The sequence below is a fragment of the Taeniopygia guttata genome, chromosome 4, assembly GCF_048771995.1.
Source record: "Taeniopygia guttata chromosome 4, bTaeGut7.mat, whole genome shotgun sequence".
NCBI classification, from domain to species: Eukaryota; Metazoa; Chordata; class Aves; order Passeriformes; family Estrildidae; genus Taeniopygia; species Taeniopygia guttata.
The window spans coordinates 72,791,232-72,802,065 of record NC_133028.1 but is presented as its reverse complement, the minus strand read 5'-3'; positions in this window follow the sequence as shown (position 1 = coordinate 72,802,065).

The window sequence follows — 10,834 nt, the reverse complement described above, 5'->3', positions numbered from 1 at the left end:
AAGCTGATGTAGTGAGGTTAATGTCAAAAAAAGTCTCTGGAGAGGCACAAAAGGCAGATAAATAACTTGACTAAGATCAAAACAGATAGGAAATGTTGCCTGTCAGTGCTATGGGCTCTAGCACCAGTACTAATATATAACTTGAACCATTATTTAGTGTGGTACTGTCCCAAAGGTTCTTAGAAGATACATTTATACAGTGTAGTCATCACACCCATATTAAATCATGAGTGAGAGTATATTTCAATTTATTTTTCACCTTCAGCTGTTTGAGCACAGACCATACAGATATGATTTATAAATCTCTAGGCTGCTCTTTATATCACAAGGGTCAGACTAGTCCCTTGTTGACATAAATAATAGAGAGTTCAAAACCACCCCAATTTTTCTCTTTAACCCATTAAGCTATACCTACTCTATCTCCTCTTCCATTTTATATGTATTAAGATGTTACAAATACAACATTAAAATTAATTCTCTCAGCATCATGAAAGGATTTTTCTCCACTTCCAAATTCAATTTATTAATTTAGTGTCAATCATTAAAAGAGCTGAAAAACTCTTTTTTTTTCAGAAATTTCCCTTCCCCCTACCCGCTACCAAACAAAAAATAAAGCATTTGCTTCTAGCAGTCTTAAATAATGTTTGATGCTCCAGAGAGCCTTCAACATTCATTACAGAGTCATGCAGAGCTTCATTAAATATCAGTCTACAATGTGTATATGTGGTGCTGAGCACTGGCCTCAGGACCTCCCTCAGGCGATTTTCTATAGGTTCCTTTCATCTGTCATTTTGCTTTGACTTGGGGCTATTATCACTTTCATCACTGACAATAGAAAACTCATTCCTGTGTGCATTTAATTTTCATTATTCCTTGCCCCCTGAAGATGACTGACACACACAGATTCTTTTTCATCTTTTACAGTATTGTAATGAATCATTTTTAATTCCTGCCTTGCAGTGTTCTTGTATTAGCATTGCTGGATGAATTAAAATTAAAACTGTGTACTGGTGCTGAGAAAGCCTGTTGGTTTATTCTGGCCTAGTAGCAAAAGACAAACTCTCAGAGGTTCACAGAATCACAGAATCACACAGAATGGGTCAGGTTGGAAGGGACCACAGTGGGTTTATTTTAAATGCAGGCGAACCCAATGGGAAGAAATGATGATGTCTGACTCAATTCAGAAGGCTGAATTATTTCTTTATTATACTTATGCTAAAATACATTAATATACTATATAAAAGGAGAATACTAAAACTACATACTACTTTCTCTGACTCTATCTCTATCTCCAACACAACTGGTGCCTCTCTCTGGAGAGTCCAGCCCCAGGTGGGTTGGATTGGCCACCAGGCTCAAGCAATCCTCACCAGAATCTAACCCAGCAATCACCCAGGTAAACAATTCTCCAAATATATTCTACATAGGAAAAACAAGGAGCAGAAATAGAAATTGTTTTCTCTTTCATTTCTCTTTGTACACCTCTATGAAGAATCTTGAGAGAGAAATGTGCTTGCCACATGGGTCTCCATTTCCAACCTCCCTGCTCAAGCAGAGTCATCCTAAAGCACGTGGCACAGGATCCCGTGCAGATGGTTCTGGGATATTTGCAGTGGGGGAGATCCCACAGCCCAGGCAATCTGCTCTGGTGTGCAGTCACTCACACAGTAAATAAGTTCTTCCTCATATTCAGGCAGAACTTCCTGAGCATCCATTTCTACTTGTTTCTTCTTGGTGGCTTGGCATCACCAAGCAGAGCCTGGTGACGCCTCTAGACACCCTCCTTTTGGGTTCTGATGATATTGATGGAGCTCCTTCTCAGTTGTCTCTTCTCCCGCTCTGCAGAGGCTTCTTACAGAAATAGAACAAGTTCCAGAAGCAATATTTGGCATTGTTTTAAAATATATTGAAAATGCCGAGTGATGCATTTTACCATATCTCTTTTAAACAGTGCCTGTTCCAGCTCACACTGGTTTACTTTAATGCCTAATTTTAAGGAAAATATGTTTAAAAACATAAATCAAAGACATTTTCCTACAATAACCTGACCACACAATCCTGTTTTAGGATTAAGCCAAATTTCTTTTCATCTCTTTTTAATTTCTGAGGTGATGTAGAGATACTAAACTTCCTAGTGCACGACAGCTTATCTTGAATTATTTTGACACCTCATATTTAAAATCTTTTCCTTTATAATAAAAAAAAACTTGTCTATCTTCTCTATATGAAGACTTGCAAAGAAGTCCTGAGAAGACAAACTACTGTCTGTGTCAGAGCCAGTCTGGTGAAGCCTCCCTTGAGGCAGCTTTTTGGATTATCTTACATGTGCAGTAGGGATAAACTATGGCCAGACATTTCAGAGACTGTTTCTGTATCAGTCCTGCACTATTTGGGTGTAATCGACTCAATCAGAAGTGAATACTTTGCTGTAGATAAAATAATAAATAAATTTCACAAAGTTTTCCTTCTCTTTACACAAATGATTAAAATATATTTTCATTGTTGGTACTGATGATGTGTCAGAATGTACCAGGTATCATGTACAATGTCAAGATATCATCTTGAGCCCTTTACCAAGCCACTGGACACCATACTGTTGATCTTTTACTCTCTTTTGTGTCTCTTTCTCTCTCTTTTTTTTCTGCTAAATTCCTCTTCTCAGAATCTGGATAACTTGAAGTTGGACTGGTTAGAGTTTGCTAGGTGAATGCTTTGTGAAGTGTCTTTGATAGGATGTTTGCTTTAAAATTTGCCAAGTACCTTTTTCTCTAAAGTTTGCCAGTAAAATCTTTGCTATTCAACCTCCTCAGAAGTTTGTTGTTCTCTTCTGTGTGCTGCCCAAGGGTACCAAAGTACCCATAGCCCTTTTGAAAACTCACTGAGTGAGAGGGGTGAAATACCACTTTAAATAGCAAACTGCTTTAATATCTGCAACCAGATGTATGAGTGTAAATTTGGATCTATGCAAAGAAAAATTTTCAACTTTTATTCAAGTTTATTCTTGCCTATAATCTGAATAAAATTTCTTTGAAATATTATGCCATCCATTCTCAAATATCTTGCATTACAGCTCCAGAATCTTTGCTATAAAGTACTAGAAAAAGCTCTGACCCATGGCTTAAAATGAAAAAAGATCACCATTTAAAGTATATTTATCCATCTTGAATAGAGATACATTACATCCTAGGCTGCCTGAAATAGAATAAAGTTCTTACAGTTGCATTGCAGAAATTTGAATTCTTAAACTTGCATTCTAGCTGACAGGGCAGTGAAATTTGAAAGAAATTCTTTAATAATGGTAAAAAGATGTTTGCCATTTGAAACTAGCTATTTTGAAGGAAAAGGAGACTAAAGTTGTAAAACATTGTTGTTAAGCAAGCACTGAAAACAAGATTGATACCATTTTAGTGCAGAAGGAACCTCGGGTTTTCAGCCAGGCTCCTCCTGACAATCGAGGAGCACCAAAGGAATGTGATAATGAAGGGTTTCCTACAGTTTCCACAGAGGCTGATTGGATACATTTTACTCAAGGAAAATCTCACTTCTGAAGATTTGTGAAGACAGATGGTGCCCCATGAAATTGCCTCAGAGCAAAGCAGCTCTTTTATCATTTGAGAAATGCCCAATTTTTGCAGTTACATATGGAATTCCTTTTGCTTTAAGGGCAGCATTTGGCAAACACGGTACACCGTGTCTCCTTCTCCATCCCAACTGCCACAATTATTCCTATTAGTCATCAGAAGAATCTAGTAAGGAAAGTGTCAAAGAAAAGGCATCTATTCATTAAAAAAAAAAGATCCTGATAATTAAATTTGCCACAGAATTTAGATTTCTTTTTAAATTCTAGAAAATATAAGCCATACAGTGAGTGGTCCGTGCCATCCTTCAGTGGCCAAATGCCACTTTTGAATAAAGTGAAGGAATTTAAATGTTTGATGTTTCTTAATAATGAAATGTGTGATATCTACTGTGTCATTCCTTTTGTTTCTGGTCTATAGGGACAGGCTGAGGTGAGTATATAGTGAGTAACCAATTCACTGGAGACCTCACATCAGTGGTGAGACATACAGCTTAGAGAAAAGTCAAGAGGAATTGATGATGGCTTGTAATTTTGGCCTGGTGCCTTGGAAACACGACCTGTTCTATTTAAATAGGTCAGCACTGCCAGCCTTACAGTGTAATTAATGCTGATTAAATCCATGTAGGGCCGAGGAAATACAAAGTAACAATGGGTTTGGAACTATTTCATATGTGACATAAGTAATCAAGACACAGAAATCTAAATGTCTTATGGATGGTCAGATTATGATTCAACCCTGGTGGAATTTTACTTCATTGCTTGAATATTTCAACATTTTAATTACAGGCTCTTATTTTGCTGTGTGGTTTTTTTTTGGTTTTTTTTTCTGTTTTGTTTTGTTTTTTAATTAAACATGACTGGTACTGGTAACTATCATGAGCTGAGAATTCATTCATTGTTAATGATAGTATAAACAAAAAAAAAATCAAGAATCTAGTTAAAAATAACACTCTTTGAACATTTTGGCCTGCTGGTACTATTCTCTGTGACTGGTGTGGGTGGAATTCACACCACTTTTAGCACAATTCTTTGTGAGTGTCAACTTGGTACAGTGGACTACATACAGCTTCAGTGTATGATTGTAATAAATATCATATGAGAAAAGATACATAACCTTTGGAAGAGCAGCAGTGCTATAATTTTCTATATGTGTGTGGCAAAGCCTATATTTTCTTAGCTCTGTCTACCAGAGGTGCTAAAGGGAGCTGTCAGTTTTTCTAAATTAAGGTCTTGAATTAAAATTCAGAATATCTCAAATACATGCAGGTAGTGTCATGAAAATATATATAAAATAATGTCAGAATGGAAAAATAGTTATACAGATTCTCATTAATCTATAAAGTATTTCAATAACTTAAACATTTTATTTGATCTTCCAAGGGTACTAAGGATTTTTATATCATAAGGAGGTACTAATCTTCTCCAAGCTGCCATTTGCAAGAAAATATAACGTTTGGTGATAAAAGCAACAATTTCAGAAGGTTTTCTGGAGTTGTCCTCTAGAGAGCTGACCAAAAGATAACATGACTGTGTTTCTAGTGAATTTATTCCAAAATTCCAACACTCCTGAGGATTTTAAATAAAAGGAACTACATCTTAAAGAAAATGCTCTCTCCACTGAGAACCATTATAAGCATAGGTATGAATATGGTCTGTGATACTGTTTAAGATTAAAAACATTGAAATTATATCTAAGAAAGCTCTTTTCCAATCTCTGCTTCTTTGTATAGAAGTTGATGTTTTCAAGACATCACATTGGCAATACTCTCCATAAAGAAATACTTTAACACTACAGCTTCAAGAAAAATTGATAAGAGTACTAAAACTTTCTCAAAATATATTATTTTATCTTTATTTTGTTATTATACTAACTAATATCCAGGCCTATTACATCATGCATAAACATAATTAATGCGCACATAGCAAGAAAATGACCATTTTGTTTATAAATCTAATCTTCTACTTATGTAAATCAGGATGAAATTTTTATTATTATTTTTAAATTAATTTTATGAATAATTTAATTTTTAAGCAAGTAGTAAAGTTATTTGTTGTGTGCCCCTTCACAAGGATTTTATTTCACTCTTTTTCATAGACTTCTCCAGCCATCACTTATTCACATTTCTATTTCATATAGTAGTAGTTAAAGCAGCTAGCAAAAGCCTAAAAGACATGAGACTGAACTGACAAGACTTTGAAAACATCTCATCAAAGGAAAATATAAAAAGCCATTAAACACCAATAGTATGTTCATGAAAACTCTTATCCAAGCAATGATCAGCATCTGATAATGCTTATGGGTTACAAGAGAAAAAAGAGTTAAAATCTACAGAGATGACAAGGTAAATTATTACTTTGGTGATGACAACTCTCTATAGTGTATATATATGTCTATCTAGAACCTGTTTTTATTTCCAATTGCAAAAGCAGAGTGATACTTGAAGTGTAAAGTTGACTTGTGTGTGTGGGAGAGTCTCACCCCAGTTCAGCAGAGCCTGTAATTTTCATAGAAATTATCAATTTAACGAGTTGGAAAGAGTTTTTTCCCCAGAAAGATCATTATTTTGTGAATTCCCACTAACACATAAGATGCCATGCTCCATCCTTCATAACTGAAGCAGGTGGCAAAAGCTGCAGCTGACTGCAGAGGTGTAAGGTCAGAGCTCCAATCCCATCACCCTGCAGGCTCTCCTTGCTTTTGTACCTTCCTCTGCTTTGCTAGTGCCCCACGAGTGAAGGAAACAACAGAAACAAATAGCTGAGGATGAAGTGATTTTCAGGCACCTCAATTTAAATTATATTTTAGAGCTGACAGGTGAAAATTTGAAATGGCAAATACAAAGGCCCTAAGCAAATAATCTGCATTAGTAAGAAAGAAGAAAGTCCCAGGTTGTTCTCTCTGTCACTTCAAAAGGAAGGGATAACATGTTGTCATATGATATCCAAAATATCCTCTCTTTTTCCAATTAACAGGATTGCATTAGAGGTTCAGATTTTCCTCATTGGAAATACTGAACTGAATTTCACAGATGCTAATCAGATTCACTCTTTACCTGAATGAATTTAAGATTTGCAAGAGTATCATTACAGAAATTGTATTTACATTTATTATGCTAATTTATCTTACATGTGTCAAGTTATAAAAAATATTTCATATAATGGGTGCATTTCACAGTGTGCAGGTATTGTAATTCTAGCATTAAAATGTTGCTAAAATGATCTCCCATGTAAAAAGAATATTTTTCCTCATGTTTTCCTTTAAAATAACTGTAAAAAACATTTTGCAGAGTGTCCTCACCATTGTCCTTTTTACCTATTTTTCCTTGGAAGCTGTGGCCTCCTAATCTTGGTTGCAAAATATTTTGCAGCTAAACCCTTTTTTTTCTAGGAACCATCTTGTTTTCTGGTCTTCATTCTTGATTGGTTCTGATGACAGATTTGTACCACAGGAGGCTTAATCAGGTGACATCAGGGTATTATATCCTTCTTTAAAGTGCTTTTTGTTTGGTCAGAAAGGGTTTCAAAGCACAAAACCATTTCTAAAAATGCAATTGAGTTTTCAAATTAAGTGACATAATTTCTTTGTGTAGTTAGGCACTAATGCTACTCTGAACACAACAAGTTTAAAACTAAAAATTGGTATTTCCCCCCTTTTTCCTTATCTGAAATTAAGGTACCTCAAGAGCTAAATAGCACTAAAAAAAGCACAGATAGTAGCCGTCAGGTCTAACTTAAGGCTTAAGAATATTTGGAAAATCCTCTGAGATATAGCCTCAAATTTCATAGTTCCCCTGCTTTTCCAGGAAGATTTTGTGTCCAGAATAACCCCAGCTGCAAGACACAGGCTGCCAAGGTGCTTGCTCACCACCTTACTGCTCTCTTCCTTTCCTGTAGATTAGCCTTGGAGAAGCAATTTTGTTCTCTTTTATGTAAGAATTGAAATAGGGATTGTTAAAAAGGCCATATGGATTCAGTTCCTCTCAAGGTGGCTCTTTTCTGTTGAGATGCCACCATGGCTTTTTTACTTTGAAGCCCAAATTAATAAGATTTGCTTGTTTAGTATTGAATAGTGATTTGATAAAGACTGGACAGTCAAATAATATTTCTAGAGTAAAGAATCTTTGAAAAGGTGGGGAGACAGAGCACTGAGAGTCAGTATCAGGTATTAATAATGGTTACCTTTATATTAATCTGGAAAGAAACAGCAACATGAACTACTACTTAGCATTAATAGATGCATTCAGTATACTGAGTTCAAACATAAAATATTTATTCTCTGAACAGTCTCAGCCTATAGTGCAAATTAATGTTGCTCAAATAAGTCCTAGCCATTGAGCAAAAAATAACATGGCACAAAACTCGAGTTTGCAATCACTGTCAGACACACAGTTGAAGCCAAATGAAAGCCAGTTGGAAGCTGCTCAGAAATTTGGCAGTTAAAATACATATTTTAGGCCTTATGGCTGCATTCATTGCCATATGTTGAGAGCTGTCCCTCCCTATTTATGTGTATGTTTGGAATTGTCCACCCCTATTTATTTGCAATCCCTTATTTAGGCATAATGGCTCAGCTCCTAAAAGATATTAACATATTGCTGCAGTTTGAAGGCAGAACAACAGATACAATTAGAGGTTCAGAGGAGACTGAACCATGTCAAAAGATCAAGTCTTATTTAGTCACACAGTGATAACTACCCTATAGCCCTTGTTCTTGTCAAAGTCCATTTCAGCCTATATTTTATATTTTCTCCTAAAAGTAACCCTAACACATTGAAATAGCAGAAAATTCTGATTCAAACCACAAATGTTTGATCTAAACTCAGCTCAGTGTTCCTGACCAAGGTGTTGATCAACAAGACAACATATAGCTCTGAAAAGGGGGGCCATAGATACTGAAATTACCATGAGCCACTATTCAGAGTCTAATATTCTGGAAAGGACCTGTCACTGCCTTTTGGAGATGGCATGTCCTCAACTGTAGCAAATGTGAGAAATTAATTTTACCAGAATTCCTTTGTTATTCTGATTGAGAAATGCATCCCAGCAGACTCAAATCAGAGGGGAAATTAAACAGCATCTTCCTCTCCAGCAGCTCCAACTAGTTCTGACAATACTTGGCACAACCCTTTGATTCCAGCTTTTATTGCTTCTCCAGCATGTTATTTTTTTTTCCTGGTTTTTCCTCTTGTGGTTCTTTCCCTGATTTCTCTCTAATATACATTGTGTTCAGCCAGCAAAGAAACACCACCTTTTTGTAGCAGAGCCATGAGACTCCCAACGAAAAGCAATGTTTTAAACAACATAAGGCTGCTAAAAGTTTGCTGAATTTCAGAGTGGCTGATATGCCATTACACTGTGCCTGTAGCATCCCAGCAGCAAAGCTGCAGGGGAAGGAAATTCCAGAGTCAGAAGAGGACAGACAGAGGCTGCATTTTCTTTTCTTCTTTTTATTTTTTTTTTCTACTTTGTGAGTTTGTTTTGCTTTAAAACACATAGAATCAAACATCAGCAGCAAACCCAACACTTCAAAAGTAAGTTTTGAACCTAAGTTGCCTCCATCTTCTTTTTCCTCAAGACAGATTTTATTAAATACTCTCTGTTTAAACTATTGGCTTCACCTTGTAAAATACTTCAAAGTTTAAGGAGAAGGAATGATGGAAACCGTCCAAATTAAAAGTCTTATTTAATTATGTTCAAGTTGTAGATTGTTTACTGGATAATTTTAAAGCTGGTTATTACCAGGTCTCGTGCTGGTTGTTAGCAGGAGAACAAATAGGCTGTAGCCAGATACAAAGCTCGTAACAGCCAAATCATGTCTCTACAGACAGCTAGCTGGCCTCTTATCATGGGATCCATGTCAGTGGGAGCTCTTTCTAAATGTATTTATCCCCAAGAAGTTCCCACAAGCCAGAAAAGAGCTCTTGTCATCATTAGCTGAGGTGTTTATGCACCCTGAGGACAACAGTAAAGAAGATTTTAGGTGCTGAAGTCCAGAAATTCAGTTCCCAAATACTCCCCTGCTTATTTTAGTACACAGGCACTTAGCAATTGGTAGGCTTGCCCATCTTTTCAGCTTCCATAAAAGCGTTCCTCTTCAACCAGTACTGAAAAATTTAGTATTTCAGATTTTTAATTGGAATGTTCAAAAGGAGTCCCTGATAGGTGCCACGGGGAAGATGGAAGAGCAGCTAATGAGAGTCAAGGAGCCCCACAAGTGCTGAGAGGAGTGAGAGGGCAAAGAGCAGCCTCAGCTCTGTATCACTTTGATATTCACAAAACAGCCATCGGGCAAGATATTTTTTGCCTGGAAGCACGCTCCTTCTAGAAATGTATACCTGAACCTTGAGATCAGTCTGATCTTTTCTGGTAGGTTTGATTTGCACTCCACCTACCCTCTCTGCCTGTGAGGAAAACAGCAAGTTTTTTCCCCTAAAATTCATAGTACACTGTTATCTTCTTTTTCCCCTTCCATCATGCTTTCCCCACGGCATAACATCTTATTTCATGTAATGCCTTGTAAATACTAACTCTGCTGGGTAAGGCTTCAGGGAAAACATTTCAACATCTGCAGCATAATGAATTAGAGAGGCACAGATAGGCTTCTCTTTTTTGAAGTTCCCAGACTAACATCTAACTGTCTGTCTTTTATTTTCAGATAAAGCCTTTTTCTAAACCCTTCCAAAGGCATGAACCCTCCTGATAGAAATAGTCATTTACCCAGCTCTGATCAGCAGGATTGTGAAGTGAGTGTCTCCCATAAAGCTTCTGGAAAGGATGAGGGAGAAATCAAATAAAATCTGAGATTTTCTCTTAATTATGAATGTCCAAAAGGAAGTGTGGAAATTGAAGAGAAAGCAAGAGACAGTTCCACAGCTTTTAAATAAGAATGTTATGACTGCAAAACTAGAGGCTCAGAGTCAGGTGTCATGCAAAATAATTCACAGAAAAATTTCCTATGAGGTAATACATTTTATATCTTACATTTTCAGATTCTTGAATAGATAAGCAAAGGAAATAGCTCATTGATGCATCTCAGGAGAAAAACCTTTAGAAGAAATGTTAACATTTGGCATCAAATAGAAGTATTGCGGTATAACCTAAAATATTCCACTTGGGGAAGTTATCTTATTGTCCTGATAGAAAAATAAAATTTCTTCTGACTCCATAGAAAGGATTTAAAGATTCCAAAAGGCAATTGTATGAAAAATGGTAACTGTGAAAATATTCTTTTTCTATAGCATTGAAATATAAATT